The sequence below is a fragment of the Diadema antillarum genome, unplaced genomic scaffold (assembly GCF_040938485.1).
Source record: "Diadema antillarum isolate AM-2024a unplaced genomic scaffold, OU_Dant_1.0 scf00000116, whole genome shotgun sequence".
NCBI lineage: Eukaryota > Metazoa > Echinodermata > Echinoidea > Diadematoida > Diadematidae > Diadema > Diadema antillarum.
Genome location: NW_027271005.1, coordinates 1898278 through 1919974, shown reverse-complemented (window position 1 = coordinate 1919974; position 21697 = coordinate 1898278). Strand labels below are relative to the sequence as shown.

Sequence of the window (21697 nt, the reverse complement as noted above, 5' to 3'; positions counted from 1 at the left end):
CCATTCTCCTGATGTTACTGCCAGTAATTGCCAGCAGTTGCGCCCGGTGCGCCCCCCCCCCCCCCCGAATTTCCAAAGCGAAAAAATATAGCTACAAACGGCAGTTTGGGGACTGTACAATGCCAAAATTTTCAAGCTCGCTCGCTTCGCTCGCTCGCATTTAATCGTTATGCAATTCTCCTGATGTTGCTGTCAGTAATTGCCAGCAGTTGCGCCCGGTGCGCCCCCTCCCCTTAATTTCCAAATCGAAAAAATATAGCTACAAACGGCAGTTTTGGGACTGTAAAATGTCAAAATTTTCAAGCTCGCTTGCTTCGCTCGCTCGCATTTAATCGTTATGCAATTCTCGTGATGTTGCTGTCAGTAATTGCCAGCAGTTGCGCCCGGTGCGCCCCCTCCCCTTAATTTCTAAAGCGACAAAATATAGCTACAAACGGCAGTTTGAGGACTGTAAAATGTCAAAATTTTCAAGCTCGCTCGCTTCGCTCGCTCGCATTTAATCGTTATATGCAATTCTCCTAATGTTGCTGTCAGTAATTGCCAGCAGTAGCGCCCGGTGCGCCCCCTCCCCTTAATTTCTAAAGCGACAAAATATAGCTACAAACGGCAGTTTGAGGACTGTAAAATGTCAAAATTTTCAAGCTCGCTCGCTCGCTTCGCTCGCTCGCATTTAATCGTTATATGCAATTCTCCTAATGTTGCTGTCAGTAATTGCCAGCAGTAGCGCCCGGTGCGCCCCCTCCCCTTAATTTCTAAAGCGACAAAATATAGCTACAAACGGCAGTTTGAGGACTGTAAAATGTCAAAATTTTCAAGCTCGCTCGCTTCGCTCGCTCGCATTTAATCGTTATATGCAATTCTTCTAATGTTGCTGTCAGTAATTGCCAGCAGTAGCGCCCGGTGCGCCCCCTCCCCTTAATTTCTAAAGCGACAAAATATAGCTACAAACGGCAGTTTGAGGACTGTAAAATGTCAAAATTTTCAAGCTCGCTCGCTTCGCTCGCTCGCATTTAATCGTTATATGCAATTCTCCCAATATTGCTGTCAGTAATTGCCAGCAGTAGCGCCCGGTGCGCCCCCTCCCCTTAATTTCTAAAGCGAAAAAAAAATTAGCTACAAACGGCAGTTTGGGGACTGTAAAATGTCAAAATTTTCAAGCTCGCTCGCTTTGCTCGCTCGCATTTTATCGTTATGCAATTCTCCTGATGTTGCTGTCAGTAATTGCCAGCAGTTGCACCCGGTGCGCCCCCTCCCCTTAATTTCTAAGGCGAAAAAATATAGCTACAAACGGTAGTTTGGGGACTGTAAAATGTCAAAATTTTCAAGCTCGCTCGCTTCGCTCGCTCGCATTTAATCGTTATGCAATTGTCCTGATGTTGCTGTCAGTAATTACCAGCAGTTGCGCCCGGTGCGCCCCCTCCCCTTAATTTCTAAAGCGAAAAAATATAGCTGCCAACGGCAGTTTGGGGACTTAAAATGTCAAAATTTTCAAGCTCGCTCGCTTTGCTCGCTCGCATTTAATCGTTATGCCATTCTCCTGATGTTACTGCCAGCAACTGCCAGCAGTTGCACCCGGTGCAACCCCCTTAATTTCCAAAGCAAATACATATATTATTATATATAGCTACAAACGACAGTTTGGGGCTGTAAAATGTCAAAATTTTTAAGCTCGCTCGCTCCACTTGCTCGCATTTAATTGTACAGTAATGCAATTCTGATGTTGCTTCCATGAGGTGCGCCCCCCCCCCCCCCCCCAATGTCTTGACCCACGGTACGCCACTGAACACCCCCCTCCAAAAAATCCTGGGTACGCCTATGCACACGCACACGGACATTCTCGTAAGAGACTTCGATCGGACATATTATGCTAATTTGTTCAGGGTAACTGGGTATATTTCATTATTTGTTTCTGACAAACGTATTTTGTTTTGTTTTGATGAATTTATTACTTGGCACTGGTCTTAACAACGAGTGTAAAAAAGATGAGCTGATCATAACTACTATCATTACCTCACAAGTCTACAATTGGTTTCTGCACAAACATACCTCGGCAACTACACTTTCTCTCTACACACTGAAAAGTCTTTATTGCTATAGATTATTATAACAACCATGTGATGCGAAGATGCAAAATTGTTTGTTTGTTTGCTTGCTTGCTTGTTTTACTTTGGCTCTAAAAAATAATAATGTTAGTGAAAATTCGTGGTATATAAAAGGGAGAAAGATTATGAGACGATAACATCATCTTCTCATCTAATTTGCATATCATGTGATTGTGGCTATGACATCATTGTTGCTTGACATTTTCTTCAGGATACTTGAAATTTTCTTGACATTTTGTGTCTGATTTTGATCGGCAAAAACATGCCATTCTCTTTGTTCAGTTTTTTACCCTATTATACACATCACGACCAACTTGTAACATGAAGTGTAAGGTGCACTTTAATCTGTGGCGCATTGAGCAAACATGCGTTCCGGGGGTGGGGAAGGGGTGTTGATGTGAAATACACGACAGTGTTGAGGCGCCGTGAAAGAGGATGGGGAGGGGGTGTGGGTGACCTGCGGTACGCGAATCATACTGAATGATTTTTATTGTTTGTCTGTTTTTACCACAATCCGACTTCATCGATCAGACTTGACCCATCATGAACTGCACGACTCGCGGTATGTTGTCACATCAAACGCGTATCCAGACGAGAATTACTGCAGCATTTAGAGTATTGCGTCTGACCCGGCAAAGTACGAGCTAGCCATCATTTTGTGTCATTCATCGGGAAGGGGCAAGCCTTCTAAGTAGTACGTGTCTACGCTGCAGAAACCAATTCTTGCTCTATATAGTGTCTACCGCCAGCTATTGCTTTGAAAAGCTAATTGATTGATTTGTTTTTTTTTTTTAAGCAGCAATATCAGAGGACTTTCATGTTGTTGTTTTTGTTTTGTGTGTTTTTTTAACTCATTTGAAACTTTGCTTGAGGTACCAGATAGGCCCTACTCTATGTAGAAGCAGTTGTTACTTCGGATCTATGCTAAACGTTATTAATTTTGTATGATCTTATTGAGGAGAATTAAGTCCTATTATACGCTTTATGGATACCCCCTTCTAACTTGTGCATATCACTTTTTCCTTGTGCCAACGTATGATAATGATGACGACGACGATGACGACGACGATGACGATGATGATGAACGAATGAATAAAGGTATGACGAATGAAGATAGGATTAGCATTTCAGCAAGTAGTCTTTGTCCAGCCCTCCAGATTTAACGTAAGTTCATCAGTAGGTGAACTCGAACACGAAAAAGGAGATCGTGTTACGAAGTAGATTATAGGCCATCTTCATGGTTGATGCCGGAATATCAATGGTATAATAGTATTCAATTTCCTTTTATGATGGTGTCATTTAGGGCATATTATTTTGGATGTAATTGTTCCATCTCATAAAAGTCATTGAAAGTTTTGACTGTTCTATGTGATTTTTTTTTACATGTCTCTATTTAGACTACAAAAAGCAATACACAAACTGGTCAAGACTCCGCGCTATGCCGTGCAGCATGATGGCGTTCTCTCGAGAAGATGGTCATACATGTACTTATTACGATTTCATTTTAATGGTGTCGTTTATCACACGATGTTTTTCATAGTATATGTCATTGGATGGACTTCGTGAGAAAATGAAACATTTTCAAAATTCTTGTGAGTGATGTGGACAGTTTTAAACAGTCTCATCGTGAAATACTATGTATAATAAAACCATTGAACAGTTCCCGTGCCGCGACCCATTTCCCTTGCCTCTACTTTTTGGTCAAGGATGATGACAATTACAGCCTTCGTGCACGGAAACATCTCACGAGTTATGGAACGAAAGATGAAAATGTGTTTGCGATATAATGCGGTTTGCACCAATTACGCTGCTCCGACAGTGTACCGGAAGCACCACTCAGTTGGGTGATGCCAAAACATCGACACAACAAAAAAGTGAGACTGACGGAAGAGAACTTCGCTGACACCTCCCTCCCTGTGCCTATATAGTGCAGTAGCTTCCGGGCCTGCAACCCGCCGTGCATGGCCTTGAGCGGAACCTTCGTTAAGATTAATCAATTTTGCGAAACATTCTCCTTCCGCTATTGCCCCATTCGCCCATGGTAACTGACTTTGTTTCACGAGGAACTCATTATTAGCATGATTTCAATCTCCCTCAGGGCGGCGGAGAGGGTGTGGTGTCCGTACGAGAAAAAAAAAAGACAAAACACTGCCCCAACCTAATTCTGTCTTGCACTACCATGACCTTTCGTTTCATTACATTGTGGCAAGATCTGGGGCATACCGACTTGATATTCAATCTCAGGACTCGAGTTCGAATCCCGTCTAGTGCTTACTTCCAATTGAACAGTGCCAATTGCAACACTGAAGAAGCTACCTTGCATGGAGAAGACCCTTGTAATATATCTCCCCACCTCATTATACCTCGTAAGTTCTTATATTGTCATCGTTATTTCTACCCCATCAATCCAAAGTACTTTTAAATTCTTCTATTGTTCTTCCTCCGCAGTCATCAAGCGATTGCATTTTGAGATATCCATCATAAAGGGAATATCATGCTGAACACTAACAGCATGCATATAAGACATACACAATTATAACTGCATGGGGAGATGCTACAAAGGCATCTGTCTGCTACGGTGACACATTTTGCTCCTGTGACAATTGCTCCGACCTTCTTTTCTCCAAGGACTTAGGGTTAGGGTTAGGGTTGTGATAGGGTTTTAGATTTAGTTTGATGTGAAGATTAGGATTAGGGCAGGGAGGACCTCCTTGATTATGGTTAGGGTTGTCTCTGTGGGTAAAATCTATGTTTGGCTTATAGCGTTCAGATATTTCATGGGAGCAATTGTCGCAAGAGCTAATGCCATGAAACCTGTACTACACCTCTCTTATTAAATCAATCCCAGTTGGCTGGAGCTTCAGACTGATTTGCCCCACCCTAATATGGGGCTTGTCGGCCCAGGCTAGTCGTTCGCAGTTAGCTCGGTTCTGCAGGCGATGAGGGAGTGGTCGTGAGGACCAAGGTGACGCGGGGTGAGAGGGTTCCATGTAGCGTTGGCATGGATACCGACTGCGGATACCAGGGCGGTTAAGATGTGATGCGTACGTCAGGTGTAAAAGAAGCACCGGCGTGGGAATAGAATGTGTCAATGCGAATGTCGAAGTCAATCTTCAGCAGGAAATATTCTGCATAATGTTTCATATTTTGCTGCAAGATGCACGGGCAAGTGGTTAGTTAGTCTTGGTAAATTGTCTAGAGCTTCTGTGATTTGTTTTCTCGTCAAGCTTATTAACGTCAAGGAACCTTTTTCGAGTCCATGACAAGGCGGGCTTTATCATCAATTACGTTTTTGTTTGTTTCTTTGTTTGTTTGTTGTGGTTTTTTCTCTTTTATCGCGGGAGAAATTGTTATGGCATGTCAATCCTACGAAACTTAACCTTATTCACCATATCATCCGAGTGTAGCTCGTCCCTAAAGATAGTTCATGACGTAATACATTCTTACCACTGACAGACGTTTGCGAGTACCCTTTATCAAAATGTGTGGTACATCTTCTTTTTTTCCCCACAGAACCCGTGTTTGAATTCGCGTTCATAAAGACATGATACCAAGTTGGCATGGTGGATAAAGAGCACTATTCAATGCAGAGAGGGGTGAAACTCAACCCATTTGTAAATGATCGTATATAAGATAATTATCGTTAACCTGCTCACAAGACACGAAAGTTGAGATCAAAACGAAATGAGATGCCGTCTGTATGACTTCACGAAAGGACAGGAGTAAATGATGCGTCTTTCTTTGCTCAATTCACGGCATCTTGACAAGAACCTTGCCATGAACATCAATGAGGCTTAATCATTCATCGATGGCGGAAACATCAAGAAACGTTAATGCGACTTCAAAGAACTGAAGGTAGACTATTATTAACACTCGCTACCAAATCTAACATCTGGAAATGCTTAAGTCTCTCGAGACGTTTTCTGCCTCCTAAGTTGGGCTCGTTTTCCACCAACCTCACTTCCTCCGTCAAACGATCTCATTTCTCGCTTGTCAAACACCCCCCCCTCCCCCCCCCCCCCCAACCCGGTCGTCACACTTGATATCGTCCATTACATCCCACATGATTTCATACCGAAACTGATCCATAATTATCCATTTTAAATGATATCATTTATCTTGCAAGGACGCCACAGTGCCTTGCTAACCCTCGAAGAAGTTTTGCGGTTTTAGTCCTGTCTAAGAGTATTAAATTGTCCTTTGTTTATTTCTAAGCTCTCTTATTCAATTGAAATGTGTTTTTATCAACTGATTTGTTTTATTTTACCTTTTGTCCATTCCTACATTGAATTGAACTAATTTCTTCATCTTTTGAAACCTAACATCCTTTCAACTTTGCGAATGAGTATGGAAAATGCGTGGAAATGCGCACGAGATGCAACTTTTTTTTTTTTCAAAAGATGCTACTGAGTATTCTCAAAACTGACAGTTATGCCCCATTGAAGGAGAATCATCTTGTTTAGAAAGCAAAAATCTGAAGTAATCATGATCACAATACATAATTCCTTCCTTCTGTTTGTTTAAAAATATCGTAATACCAAGTACGAAATCTAACAACAGGTGGTATCGACGCGACATCGGGTCACGCGATGAGAGGAGTCCTGAAACCAACCAGCAAACGTGTTCACCAGACGTGTCTCCATGGTTTCCATCCTACTTTCTATAGCTCTTCAAACAGCGAAAGTTTGTCAGAGATTTAGGGTCGAGAGTTTCAGGAGGAAATATCGCACCTTGTGACGTTTGTCTTTGTGTTTGTTGTTGTTAATGTACGTTATCATAAAATTATGTGTCATGGTCTTGTGTGTACATGCTTGTTTTACAATTTATAACAAATGCAATGATATCGCAAAATGGTTATAGAATCTAATCGGTCCCTGACATGTATTCATCCTCTTTCATCATTTTTGTCATAAACTTTTTATCTCATTTTTTTAGACCGACGTCATAGTCAACATCATCATCTCCACTATTAATATCACCATTGCCGTTAGCGTAATCATCGTCAGTATCACCTGATTGTTCCTTTTCTCCATATTAATGATACTTTATCAAGTCCTACAGGGTATGTTAATTCCATCACTATCATCAGCATCATCATCGTCATCACCACAGTACAATATAACTTCGATACAGTGAAACAGTGATTACATCCAATCCCTGAAAAGAGTTCTGAACGTTTGGTATGAATCTTAGAGTTGGCATGGACAAAACTCATCAAACTCTAGTCAACGAAGAGAAAACCTGGCATTTTACATTGATGTGACGACCTTGGTCAGCTCTTCAATCTGCCTTCTTGCGCAAGACAAGCTAAAGGGTATATTGTCATCTCTGGTACACTCTTTCTGAAAGATTGGTCTTGTAATCGTAGGGGAAAAGAAGAAAGAGATAGAAAATGAATTCTGTCTCAAATTGCATTACTTACTAGGTATGGAAGAAGTTGCTCCGAATTGATGGTGGGCCTACTTGTTTGACTTTTGTTTCAAACAAACAAGGCACTGAAGGTAATGCTCCTTGGTGTGCAAAGGATAATTCCAGTACGTATTGGTCACGATATTAAATCCAATTTCCTTCTGGTTGGAGAAAGGATGCACGATGGTCCAAAAGTGATCACAAGAAAGTCTGCAGTGAGTGGTGTACGAGATTTTTTTCCGCTTGAATATTTATACGTGGTGCTGATGTCAAACAAAGGAACCAGGAACACTACCAACATCAGCAGGAGAGTTTCTCGATGTGATTAAGACTGACAAGTGCCTTGATGTAGGTTTACTGTCTGTCCAAAATTGTGGACGGCAATGTTCCTGCAGCCGACGAAACCCCAGTCTCTCCGTGGACTACAGTTCAGAGGCGAAAGAACGACTTCATCAATTAAAAGCTTGCCTTTAGCGGAAGGAGAGAAAGGCCGCCATCGACCAATCCGGCCTTCGCTGAGAGACTTGAGAAAACTTTTGCGGTGCGGAGGCGTGGTCTACGACAGAGAGTTGACACTGTTGGCCAATCATTCGCTTCTCCTTTGAGCATGCGCAGTGCTGTACATTTCTCTTCGCAGTCAATGGGAGCTCGCTGGAATAGTAAAGTGCGTAACAGCACTGTCATTCATGATACAGTATACAAGGTACGCACGCATCAAAGAGATCAGTCGAACAACTCTACTGAGATTACGGATGTCCCATTGCGTTCATGCACACGACGTACACACGCACTCCACTTACACATACGCACACTAACACTCTCTCTTAAAACGATTTGAAATTAAACCATCAGATTAAATCTATTCTAGGGTAATCATTTCTATGCGAATTTGTGTAACCTGTTCTAGCGTAATGAAAGAGCACCTGACACATTAGTGTTACTTCAAAAAGTATAAAGAATAATATTACCATAACCACACGTCATCAACAAATCGAGGGAATGTGTACGTTTCATTAAGATATCTCTATAATATATTTGTGGAATTCTATTGATATTTTCTTTATATAGTTATACTACTGTGACATCATGCCAAACCATAAAAATTCATAACTTTTGAATGGGTTCCGACTCTCTTCACACTTCAGTGGTGCGTTCCATCAATATTTATTTTCTTAATTTGCTGAACCCACGTGTATATGTCTTGGGTTAATTTCCCCTTTGATGAGACCCACTGCACTCTCGGTAGAATCGTGAACGTACATGACGTAGGGCCGCCTCTTGCAACTCAGAAAGAGAAAGTAAGCTAAGCGAGAGTTTTGATGGCATTTCCATCTGCCAATGTCAGATTGTGTTTATCTTATTTTTTTCCACCGAGGTTTGCGGTAGTGAAACTCGCAAAGAAACATATAATTTCCTAGATTACGATCATAACGCTGCTAGATACATTTTGCGTGCTGTTTCAGAGTTTTGCATATTTCCCATTTCTTTGTGCACACCCCAATTGCACTGCTGATGGAAAAAAAAAGAAAGATGTCGATGTTCATACATTTCACGTTGTTGGAAAATCAATTTCTAGGTTATTCATATAATCACTTGGGAAGATTGTATTCATTTTAAAAGACACATGACACACTTACAGACACACACACGAACACACAAGAAAGAAAGAAAGCAGGCATTCGCGACATCACGTCTTTGCAGTTACGTCAACAATTCATTCCGTGGTTGATTATATTCACTGTAGTATATAGCCACCCTCACACAAACGAGAGAAAACAATGTATCTATAAAGAAGACATGGACAGCAGGGTTCTTGTGTCCGAAGATTCAACTCATTGGATTTGCCAAAGGTTATTGGGTTATTAGGGCTATCATAATATATAAAGCTGTGGTCGAGAATCAAAGTTCATATTTATAATAAATGAGGTTAGGAAACTTATTATCAACATTTGAATTTAGATAAATATGCATATTGTTTGTATGTATATGTATATGATGTGTACGTGACATTGTATTTATATGTATATGCTATGTATGTTTATAATATGCATATGTATACGTTTTGTATGTGTATGTATATATATGTATGTGTATATGTATATGTATAATTATTATGTGTGTATATGATTATGACATATATTATAATATATATGAGTGTATGTATGGTTTTGTATGTAAATGTGTGTGAGTGCGTGTTTATAGCTGCTGAATGTCTATGTAAACGCCATCGTTGTACTGGTTAGGCCATTCATAAATCGCTAAAAGTAATTGATATTGTCAATATAAATTGTAAACACAAAACGTTCTACGCAGGCCTAAATGACAATAAAATACACCAATAATCACATCATTGGTTTTGAAACAATGCTTTTGTGAACTACACTATAAAAGGCCAAAAGAAATATAACCATACAAAAGAATTAAAAACAAAATAAATGAAGATGGGTTCAAATATCACTGAAAGCCCGAAATAACTTGCCAGCTCGAATTCGTGGATATAGCCTGCATATCCGAACAGTGACGTTGGGAAGTGTAAGCTGAAGGTTTAAAGTTCCTGTCAGTTTCTTACAGTTTTTCCTCCCCTACCTCCACAATTCCACCCTTGATCTTCCCACTGGCGTGCATTGATGCCGTCGTTAATCCAATCACGAGGCAGGGATGTGGACTCGGTTAAACGCGAGAGAATTACCCTGGCCTAAACGCTGGAGTCTCCTGGGGAGGTTTGCCCGAAGTTCAACCGCGATTTCCCGCAACAAATCGAAGACATTTCCCCCTACCAATGACTTACAAGGGTGACACAGACTCACGGAGGACGGGCTTGCGGTGATATGCTGGTATCTCGTGTTCATCACCATGTGAAACGCCCGTATTACTACATCAAAGCATCCCTGTGAATGGAAATGTAAGATATCTCTCGCCAGTTTCTTAAAGGTCATCGGACTTCTTTTAACTACTGACTTCTATTGATGTAGATGGGACTACCAATTAGAAATTCTAGAGGTTTTTTTTTTTCAAAGCAAAACATGTACCGCGGTTGTTTATCATTTCATATTTAATTTTTGCTGCATTTACTAACTTTCGTTCCTGAATAGCAACTCTCGTATACATTTCGTGATGTCAGGTGAAATAAGCATCATAAGCCCTTTTACGCCATGCTCCTTAATACCTTGACAAATGCACAAACGCATGGTCGGTTATTAGCGAAGACGGGTCCCGTTTATCACACTTCAGAACCTTCCAATTATGGTGGACATTGCCATAAAACGCTCCAAGATAGAAGGTACAGCGAGAACGATGTGATGGAAGTATATTGTATGACGTCTTTCTTGATATTGAGAGCTGGTGCACCTGATTATGGTAAAGTGCATACCATTAATTTAGTCTATCTTTCCCGTTGATGACATCATAATAGATAAGAAAGATTTATGAGATTATGATTAAAAGCGTTTGAAGCATACTTAAATCAAGTAATTTCTGAATTTGTGTTCAGAACTATAGCAGTCCTCATGAACACGGGACCAGATATATAATAGGATATCAAGGGCCTTTAAAGCTCCAAAAACTCTTAGACAAAGAAGAACTGTATTATTGTATTTTCTGTCAAAATATAGCTGAAACAAGGAAAAAAAACTTGACTCAAACAGACAAACTCTGTTTGAGTATGGAATATTCCACCATTCATAATGACATCTTGAATTTGCTTGTGTATATGCTCGTCTTTATGCTTACACATCACTTGTAAGCCTTCAATTGTTTATCGTTCCAAATTAATGCATTTTGAATATTTTCACATCGCAGACAGATGGGTGAGAAGCCGTTTACGCGAAGACATGGCAGGAAGAAAAAACAACGAAGCTTTTCATCGACAATCATCACCGGGTGGGGTGAAATATTTGCTATGTCTGGATTGATCTTCAACCTTGATGTATACGTACTTGGTGACATATAGAATGCATAACGACGGCTTACGACTGAAGATAACAAATACCGACCCTTTGATAGGTCAAAAAAAATCAACTACATGAGTGGGTGGAGAGAGTGTTGTAAGTAGTCTGGGGTAGACCTTACTGTAAATTATAAGGAGACATGAATTTAAAACGATTGGAAATCATGCACTATTAAATTGTGGTAGAAGGTCTCAAAGATACATAGTCTTAGATCCAGCCACACCTTTTTTTTTCACTCGGCACTTGGGGAATGTTACAACATTTTGATATATTAAGCTCCTGATTGGCCACGATAACAATTAAAATTTGACTTGTTTTATACCTTGACAATCATGACTTTTATCTAAAAATTCAATTCTTATCACACACCTATTTCCTAGACAAGATAAGGCATCGGACAGCCTTTAAAAAAAGTTATGGAGTTTTGGTTAAATCCAAGTACTATCATCGCTGGATGGGATAGCTGCAAGTGATGGTAGTACCACAAAACAAAGAGACATTAATATTTAGAGAATTTAGAAAAAAAAAATATAACACACGTAAAACCTCGCATGTGCCGTTCCCTCGAATTCTTTTTACGTATGTTAAAGGGATCGTATAGTTTTGGTTTAGACCTACAGCACTTGGAACTTCAGGTTTCTAACATTTTTGGATAAGACAATGAGAAACCTATTATGAAATATGAAAGAGCATGAAATTATGGGGAATTCAACATTTGTTGAATGAAAATTGGTTTTAAAATGGCTGAGATACCCAAAATAGAGCAATCCTAATAAAAGGTGGGACTCATCTTTTATTACGATCGCTTAGTTTTACTTCTTTTTTTTTTTTTTGGTATCTCAGCCATTCCACAACGGATTTTCATCAAATAAACTTTGAATTCCTCTTAATATGGCATGCTCTGTACTCTTTCACAAATGGTTTCTTAACATCTCACAAAACGTTAAAAGACAAATCCTCATCCTCACCCTATGTAGGGCCTACCATTCCTTTAAGGATGATTATTCTCGTTGTCAAGAGCAACCGCGTTATACAGACATTATAGAGTTGAGCGCAGAATTTGTGTTAGTATAAAACCTGTCCTATTGTCATATCATTGAGATTGTCACCTCGTGCCTGTGGACGGTGTCTGTGTGGAATGCGACAAGAATCGATACAACCTCTAAAAGTGTCACTGACATCCTATAACACAAACAGGTTACTGTTAGTAACGACCATGTTAAGCCTCACGTATCACAACATTGGTAATGAGTTGGTCTTTCTTCTTGGGGCAGATCGGAAGTATTCCAGAAGACGTGACAATTAATCTCCATCACAGTCCTTGCGGTAGTCTGGGGCCAGACAGCGTCCTCGTTGCAGTGGCTTTAGTTCCTAGAATTATTTCCGGACTTTGCATTCCTGATATAGAAGGAGACTGGTCAAAGGGTTAACTGGTCGACGAAACCATCTTTAAAGAAGGAATCCACTCCAAAATTTGTTCGTTGTCATAAAAAAGAGGAAAAAATCCTTGCAGAACAATGCAAAAAAAAAAATGATCAAAATGGTATAAAGAAATATGGAAGTTAGGACATTTTTGAAATTTCAAAATTTTTCGGAAAACACTTCTTGAACAGTCGTTATGAATATTCAAACCAGCAAATTGATGATGATGTCATGATCTCACAATTTCTTATTCATTTCTCGTACAGAAATAACAAAATCTCATATTTCAGCTATATGAATACAAACTCTTATCAGAATTTCACATACACGAAAAATTGTGAGGGCATAACTTCATCAACTCGCTCATTTGATTACTCATAAGGACTTGTCAAGAAATGCTTTCCGAAAAATGAAAATGACATTTCGAAAAGTCGTATCTGCCTTACTTCTTATCCGTTTTTTGTCATTTTTGGAACGTTCTGTAAAGATATTTTTTCTCTTTCTTTTGGAGTTTATTTATTTTGGAGATGAATTTCCTCTTTAAGACATAAGGTCAAACTCTGATCCCTGACTTCAAAAATACCGAGTAAAACTCAATCCGTCTGAGCAGTGAAAGTGTTACTTCAATCGGCAGAGCAGATTAAAGTCGAATTGAAAAAAAAAAGAGAGCATGTTAGGCATTTTAAGATCTCACATGGTTCATAAAACATTGATAAGATTCCACTTGCAAACTGAGCAAGGCTCGTCTCATTTATCTCACCAACATGCACAGAAATCTAAATATCCCCCTTTCGTTTCCTTTTTCAAAACGACTCTTCCACTCGAGTTATCTTATAGTTGAAACAATGTGATATGTTGGCTTTTTTTTGGGGGGGGGGAGGGGGAGGGGGTGATTGTACTTTGTGATATGTTTTATAATACAAGAAATTGTCTTTAGAAATATACATACACAAACACACCCACGTGTTTGATAACAGCCTGCTGCTACTCCTCCTACTACTTCTTGTGCCGTTTCTAAATCTTCTTGGTCAGTTTTTATCCTCCCGTGTCTTCTTCCTCCGTGTCTGTTTTCTTTATTGTTATGATTTGATTCATACCTCTCTCTTGTTTTTTTTTTCTCGCGATTTCATTGATAATCAAAGCATCAGTCTTTTCTGACCTTGCTCAGCATAACTGTTGATCCAGTGATCGCCTCGTGCGTGCAAGGATGCGTGGTTATGTTTTATTTCTGGATGAGTTTGTGGAAGTGGCAATTGGGGCGAACTTCCTTGATGCGCTTCTAAAATGTTTGTCGATATTCTTGGCAGACTCCTGAATGTGTTGTATCTCATCCAATCAACGTCACCCCGCAACATTCCTGCCTGCAACAACAACGCGTATTAGCCAAGCGCTGGTTATAATCATACGATTTGTGATTAAAGGGCTATATACTGCCTGACTGTGACCTCTCCCAACAATTGTCTACCCATCAGTTTAACTGTTACGTCATCATGGCTATTCCCTGTGACGGGGGTCCAACATGCGTGACATCGCCCAATCATGCTTCCTTCTGGGCTACTTCCCACGTCTAATAGTTGATTCGCTAGAGTTATAAAAGTATATAACGTGAGCCGACAAAACGCCCACGTGAAATTATTGTGCTATACGTCTGTTGCTTGCCGCTGTCGTTCTTTTTGACGATTCCTTGATGGAATAGGACACAAGTGCCTCCGCAGTCCCCCCCCCCCCCGCACGCCCGTCAAAATAATGCATCTCCAACTCTTTTGTAATGTAAAATCAGGGAGGTGGGACCCACCCCCCTGGTAAAATCATGGAGGTAAAAGGCGCCTGTAGTATATCTCTTTGATATGATAATATTCTCAAGATACCAAGTACCAGAATGATCACCTTGATAGTATGTATCTTGTAACGACTATGCTGTAACCAGGGAGATGGCATGTTAGGAGACATACTAAAACTAATTTTTCTCCAACCCCAATCATATAAAGGGTATCTCATGCACGTAATCGTCCATCAGGTATTTTTGACGTCACCAGTATGTCTGTTCGAGCTTCTCAGATGTGCGTGTTGAAGTCACTCCTATAGCTGGGTCCTGGTCTAATTGCTGAACTGCTCGTTGGAAGCACGGAAGCACAATGATTATGAGACAAGTTGCGAGTGATCCACTACCCATGGCAGATTGTAACAGTACTCGCGTAATTTTCTGCGAATCGTTCACTTGACATGAAGTAAACGTATATTGTAGGAACAGGCACTATAGACTAAGCATGATTAGTTATGCAACACCGTGATGTGTATGAAATAGTGGTCATCGACCTAGCCTGCGTCGGATTTCACAAAACGACGACCATAACGCTAAAATAATTGAGAAGTCCTTCGACATTTTTGAAAATTATTGGTGCCCGTAATTAATCCACCGACCCTCCTTCAGAGGCATGGTTGGCCTAAGCCAAGTGTATGCTATACAACTAAACACTAAACAAAAAGTAAGTTCCCCCTAAAACAAACATCTCTATTTTATGAATCAGGAACCTTTGAGAAAATCTGAATACAAGATCATGTAGCTGTATTTCTCGGCTACCTTTCATGTGAAGTTCAGTGGTCACGTTGAGTGAGCATGACTTAAAGTCAAAATGGTCACTTTTTGAAGTTCACTAGCCCAATTTTGCAACTTTGATTTGGTGATATCGGAACAAATTTCAAATTTCCTGGATAAAAAGACATGCAACGTATAATTTATGTGCTTCTTATCGTACCATGTGACTTGTGCACAAAATTTCACGGTTGAGTGAACATGGAGTGAAAATTACCCAAACGGCCAATTTGACATGTTTCTCGTGGTAATTTCTATCAATTGAGATTGAATTCGTGTGTTGAACAGTTTTTACACACAATTTACGTGATTTCACGGTTGAATGAGCACATTAAAAACAAAGAAAAATAACAATGTAAATTGTGCAGTCAGAATTGCGATAATTTTGCGCACTGAAATCAACTGTGTGATGCTTTTTTTATATTGTGCTAATACCCAAACGCATATCAGTGACCACCTGACATTTCAGTCACGCTTCAATAAGCACGTGAGGCTGGAAACCCTTTTTTTAACCTACATAATGAAAAATTGGCAGTTTGGCCATAATCCCCATGGCAAGTTCATGTGAAGAGGAGGAATTTATGCTTTTGAAAGCTAACAATGGCTTTTGCATGTAATGTGGTTTATTTTACGGTTGAATGACCACATTATTAAACAATGATTTATCTTATTAAAATCATCCAGCAGGTTTTGCATTGATCTTCTGCATTTAAAATCAACTGAAAAACATTTCATTATTGTGTTTAGGACCGATATAAATGTCTCAGTGATCCTTGGCATTCCTTCAAAATGTTACACGTCAAAGGGTACATGGTGCCGGAAACCCTCCTTATGATCCATGGCTACCTTTGATTAAATAGTGAAGTATTCGGGGGGAAATTGGTCTGCTTTTAGTTTGATGAAATCCTCTTGTTGGAGCAGAGATGAGAAATTATGCAAATTAAATCTTCGGGCCTTTGTTCTCGCTACTGAATACTAATTTTGGCGTTAAGTTCTTGATCTTTGTAACGTCATGAAGTCATGCATTAACTCAAAGGGAAAATAAATGCAATTAATCATTGACATGGTACCAAATTTCACTTTTGTTCAACATCAATATCCTTCCGTGCTGCACATATGCATGGAGAGTCTGGAGACAGATATTGAATGTGGCGAGATACATGTAGTGGCCTTTGTTGTTCATGTGGTGTTGATGATTGTGATGGTGATGATAGTTGCTTAAAATGTTGGTTGACTATCATGCGATCGTTATGGCAATATAACACAGATTGGGGAGCATCTGCACTCACTTTTTCGGCTCTATCCGCTAACACCGCTGAACACTGTTTTGTGACGTCTTCAAAACCAACAAATGTAAATCGTACGGGAATTTCAGCCACGAAAATGGTTTTGACCTGCACACTTTGCTCATCGTATGTGCTCACTGAAGCATGTCACAATGTCATTTTTTATTGAAATGTTATTTTTTAATTGAAATCAGAGTAATTTCCCAACATTTCAACTAAAACATAAAAAAACAACGAATATTGTTTTATTATATAGGGTAAAAAGGGGTTTCCAGCCCCACATGCTCATTGAAGCGTGACTAAAATGTCAGGTGATCACTGTATGCACAGTGGTATTAAAAACAATACAAAAAGCATTAAAACAATTGATTTCAGTGCGCAAAATTATCGCAATTCTGACTGCACAATTTAAATTGTTATTTTTCTTTGTTTCTAATGTGCTCATTCAACCGTGAAATTACGTAGATTGTGTGTAAAAAAAGTTCAACACACGAATTCAATCTCAATTGATAGAAATTACCACGAGAAATATGTCAAATCGGCACTTTTGGTCATTTTCACCCCGTGTTCACTCAACCGTGAAATTTTGAGCACAAGTCACATGGTACAATAAGAAGCACATTAATTGTACGTTGCATGCCTTTTTATCCTGGAAAATTGAAATTTGTTCCGATATCACCAAATCAAAGTTGCAAAATTGGGCTAGTGAACTTCAAAAAGTGACCATTTTGACTTTAAGTCATGCTCACTCAGGCGTGACCAAGTGATATCCACTGAATTTCACATGAAAGGTAGCCGAGAAATACAGCTACATGATCCTGCATTCAGATTTCCTCAGAGGTTCCTGATTCATAAATTACAGAGGTTTGTTTTAGGGGGAACTTACTTTTTGTTTAGTGTTTAGATGAAAAATGTGGGATTTGTTTTTCTTCTGCCGTTCGGCAGGGGTCCATATCTTCGAGTTTTACTTTATCTATTTCTGATTATTTTTATACTATCATTTTTTTTCTTCTTTTTTTTTTGGGGGGGGGGGGTCGTTGTTATTGCGTGTGTTTTTTTTAATACTCACTATGGGTCCTGTCCTAGAAAATGTGTTTTTGCAATGTTCCTCCTTCATTTTTTTTTTCTTCTGGTTTCGTTATTGCTGCAATATCGAAAACATTTCAGAATCATCACGTGATTGGGTCGCACATAACAGAACTTCTTCATATTCATAACTTTAGAACGGATTGTTCGATTTTCATCATACTTTACAGAATGTTTTTCTCAGTGACGTCACAAGTCCTGTTGCATATGAGTTTTGGGACCGTAAGGGCAGTCTCGATCTCTCGCTGAGCACAACAGTCTGTGACTGGACACCTGAGCCTAATTGAGGAAAAAGAAAAACAATGTATACTACACTATTGAGCAAATAGTCATGGCTTAACCTACATTTTCGTCACACATCATCAAATGTGCCGCACACCACATCTTGTTTGTAAGTCGCGGGGTTCCATGTACTTATCGAGTTGCCCCGAACGGACAGTGTCATTCATGTTCTGATATTTGAAGCTCTTACCTCATTTGTCTCAATATTCTTTTTTTTTTCGTCTCCTTTCAGTCAAGTGGAGGTCTGCAAACTTTGGCGGGAATTTCGCTCGCCCGCAAATGTATCGATTTCATCTATGTTAGGAAACAAGTCGCATATCAAACCACTCACAAAACCTCGGCTTAGGAAAAATAGTCTGCAAACCTCATTTTGTGGCTGGAAAGCCGGAGTTTGTTAGTGTTTGTTTATCATGTTTGTCTCCTTTTTTTTTTGGGGGGGGGGGGGGGGGGAGGAGGAGTGAGTGCAGGAACATGTAGTAATGTCAGCGACCAGCAAGTACGAGAGGGAAAAAATATCTGCATGCTAACACAAAGACAGCGACAACATGTCTTCCCCCATCTACTTACAATTGTGTGATATGCGCTCTCTGAGGAAGAAAGATTATGACAGAAAAGTTGTCAAAATAGAGAGGATAACTGCCTGCTCTAGAACAATCTATGGTAAAAGAGTCAAACCTGTCCATAGACACCACCTGCCGTACGCGACCACTAAACACAATTCCGCAAGGAGAAAATCCATGTAAACGACCCTGTCTTTAGCGGCCATCTGTCTACAACAGCCACTTTCGCTCGAATCCCTTGGGTGGCTGTTATAGACAGGTTTGACTGTATACTATCTGAAGACATCCGTCGACGAGAAGTACTAGAGTATTCCAAAGATAAAATGGAGCATTTTACGGCAGATATGTGGAGCGATTTCGCCTTGGTTTTTTGATTGATTGTTTATTTGTTTGTTTGTTTTTGTTTTGTTGTTGTTGTTTGTTTGTTTTTTTTTCAGATGGGGTGTCCTGGTTAGATTTCAGAACCATATACAATTTGAACGTTGCGATGTGTACATGCCCTCATCATTGGTACCGGTATGTGTGTTGTGTGAAAGAAATTTATTTTTTTTTTCATGTATTCCATGTATGTTGACGTCTGTATCTATGCCCAAAGAGAGGGGCATACACTTTTTGTCAAGGACACTAGTTTGTGGGCGAGTTATCGAAGGAAACCATCTACTGATGATATCTCTAAACGTAGTCCCCTTTGAAGTAATATGAAACAGTATTCCCGCAGGGCTAGTGTATCTACGAGTCGGTAAAATAATCATCCCGAAATAGATAAGTTTTCCAAACTCTTTTCCATTACTTTACAAGCTCTCTGCTCAGATTGCTAATTTCCTTCAATTTGTGGAACTTGATATTTTGACTGTGGGAGCCTACACGTGTACTCATTGAAGAAAATACATTTTCTGTCTCATAATCTTATTAATCACTCACTTCTGGGAGTTGAAAATAATTTGGCGAGAGAAAATACGAAGCAGACGACTCTCATGAACAGGGATGAAAATAAATACAACACCTTTCGTTCCTGATTTCACACATTTTGAGCAGTGGCACTGTAGAAATAAAAAAAAACTGATGGAAGTATAGCAGTGACAGTGATAGCAAAGCAGTTGTAACTATGAGTGAAAATTAATCAAAAATAATTTACAGATTCACTTTGGCAATTACTTAATTACGATTAATTTTATGAGTAGGGACTACTCTTGCTCGTAAATTATGAATACATTGGACCATCCCCCTGTTTTTCATCACACCATAAAGGACATTATTATATTTGATTTAATCCTCCTCTACTACACTTCTTTTCTCTGGTTTCCTGTTTTTCTTTGTTTGTTTGTTTGTTTGTTTTCGGTACGTACTATAAACTGTAACAATTCTCAATTCTTACAGTCAAAAGACGATTCAGTACTCAAGGTCAACGAATTCAGAAGTGAATAAAACATACATGACAATTTGCGAGAGGTAAAACTATACTAGTAGGTTTCAAGATTTTATGAGCTCCTATCAAATTATCCTAATCTGTATAATTTGTTATTACACAATACTCAATTTAATTTCTCATCAGTCGATTTTATGGTCAGATACAACCAAAACATACAAAACAATATAATACTCGACTGACTTCGACAGTAGTTTGTCTGAAAGTGGGCGGCTAGTAAAATCAATGTATTTATCTACAATATAGATACATTGCCGGTACGTGCAGTTCTATTATCATTTTCATCTGTTTGCTTGTTTTATTCTTTTTTATTAATTCAACTTCGATTTTTTACTTATCTATCTATTCATTTCCGATTTTTTTTTCTCATTCTTAATCTTTTTTTCTTTCTGCTTTCTCGGAAAAAATCGTGCAATTCAACAGTGAGTTGAAAACAAGATCTGAGTGACGTCCCAGTGCACACCATCAGTGACGCCTGTTTAAACAATCGTCTGCAAAATAAAGAATCTGTTCTTGTTACAAACAAACAAACAAACAAACGCCACATGATGAAAAGAAATTGCACGATTCTTCCGGGAAAACCAGAAAAAAAAGGAGATGAAAATGATATAAAAAAAAGTAAAATAGTTAAATAACGAATATAGATGCAGAGACACAAACAGGCAAAACAGTGGTAGAACCACACGTATCGGTGTTTTATGTTCATGAAAACACATTTCATTTTTATCTTTTTTTTCCTGACTTTCCCAGAATCGTGCGATGAAACAGTTCGCTGAAAACATCTAAGTCCCTGTGCACAAGCAAGTGACGCGTGCATAAGCGTTCGTCTGCAAAATAGAGAAACTCCCCTTGTAACAAAACACTACTAGTGAAAAGAAATGGGTTTCCACTGAAATACAAACCGATACGTGCAGTTCTGTCACTGTTTTGTATCGATATTTTAGACATTTATTTTTTTTTAAATTTATTTATGTATAACGTTAATTTGTTGTTTTGTGTCGTTGGTTTTTTTTTGTGTTTTTTGTGTTTTTTTTTTTTTTTTTGCCTTCCCGGAAAAATCGTGCCATGTATATAATGGTGATCTGGAAACAAGATCTGCGCAAAGTGTCAGTGCGCAATGCTGTGATAACTGTTTAAACATTCGTCTGCAAAAAAAAAAAAAAAAAATAATAATAATAATACACTCAGAAACATCGTTCAGTGAAAGAAATAGGTTTCCATCATCATAGAAAGCAATACATGTAATTCTACCACTGTTTTTTCCACCTGTTTGTTTCTGTGTTCTTTATTTCATTATTCTATTTTCTTTATCTATCGATTTTCAATTCTTTTCAAGTTATTTTTCATTTACTTTATTACTATCATTATCATTATTACTAATTGCTTTAGCGGAAAATCTATGCATTCTTTAAAGGGGAAGGCTAGTAACTGATCAGTGGGAATCAGTGGAAATGCTGGGAGATGATTGTTCCAATCCTTATGGGATTCATTCAAGAGTTCATTGTATATCTATTGTTGTGTGAAAATGATTTGCTTCAGAACGGTCTCATATTCAAGTAATGTGCAGATTAATGTTCCGTCACT

The 21697-nt window shown here is 39.1% G+C and overlaps 1 protein-coding gene across 1 annotated transcript in view; it reads right to left on the bottom strand.

Annotated features, from left to right (window-relative positions):
* LOC139719914 (uncharacterized) overlaps window positions 1–7710 on the bottom strand; it is a 52983-nt gene extending 45273 nt beyond the window's left edge. Inside the window, exon 1 of the mRNA XM_071631298.1 lies at window positions 7525–7710. The gene's annotated coding sequence lies outside the window, so the exon portion shown is untranslated. The remainder of the gene's footprint in view (window positions 1–7524) is intronic.
* Between the last annotated feature and the right edge of the window lie 13987 nt (window positions 7711–21697).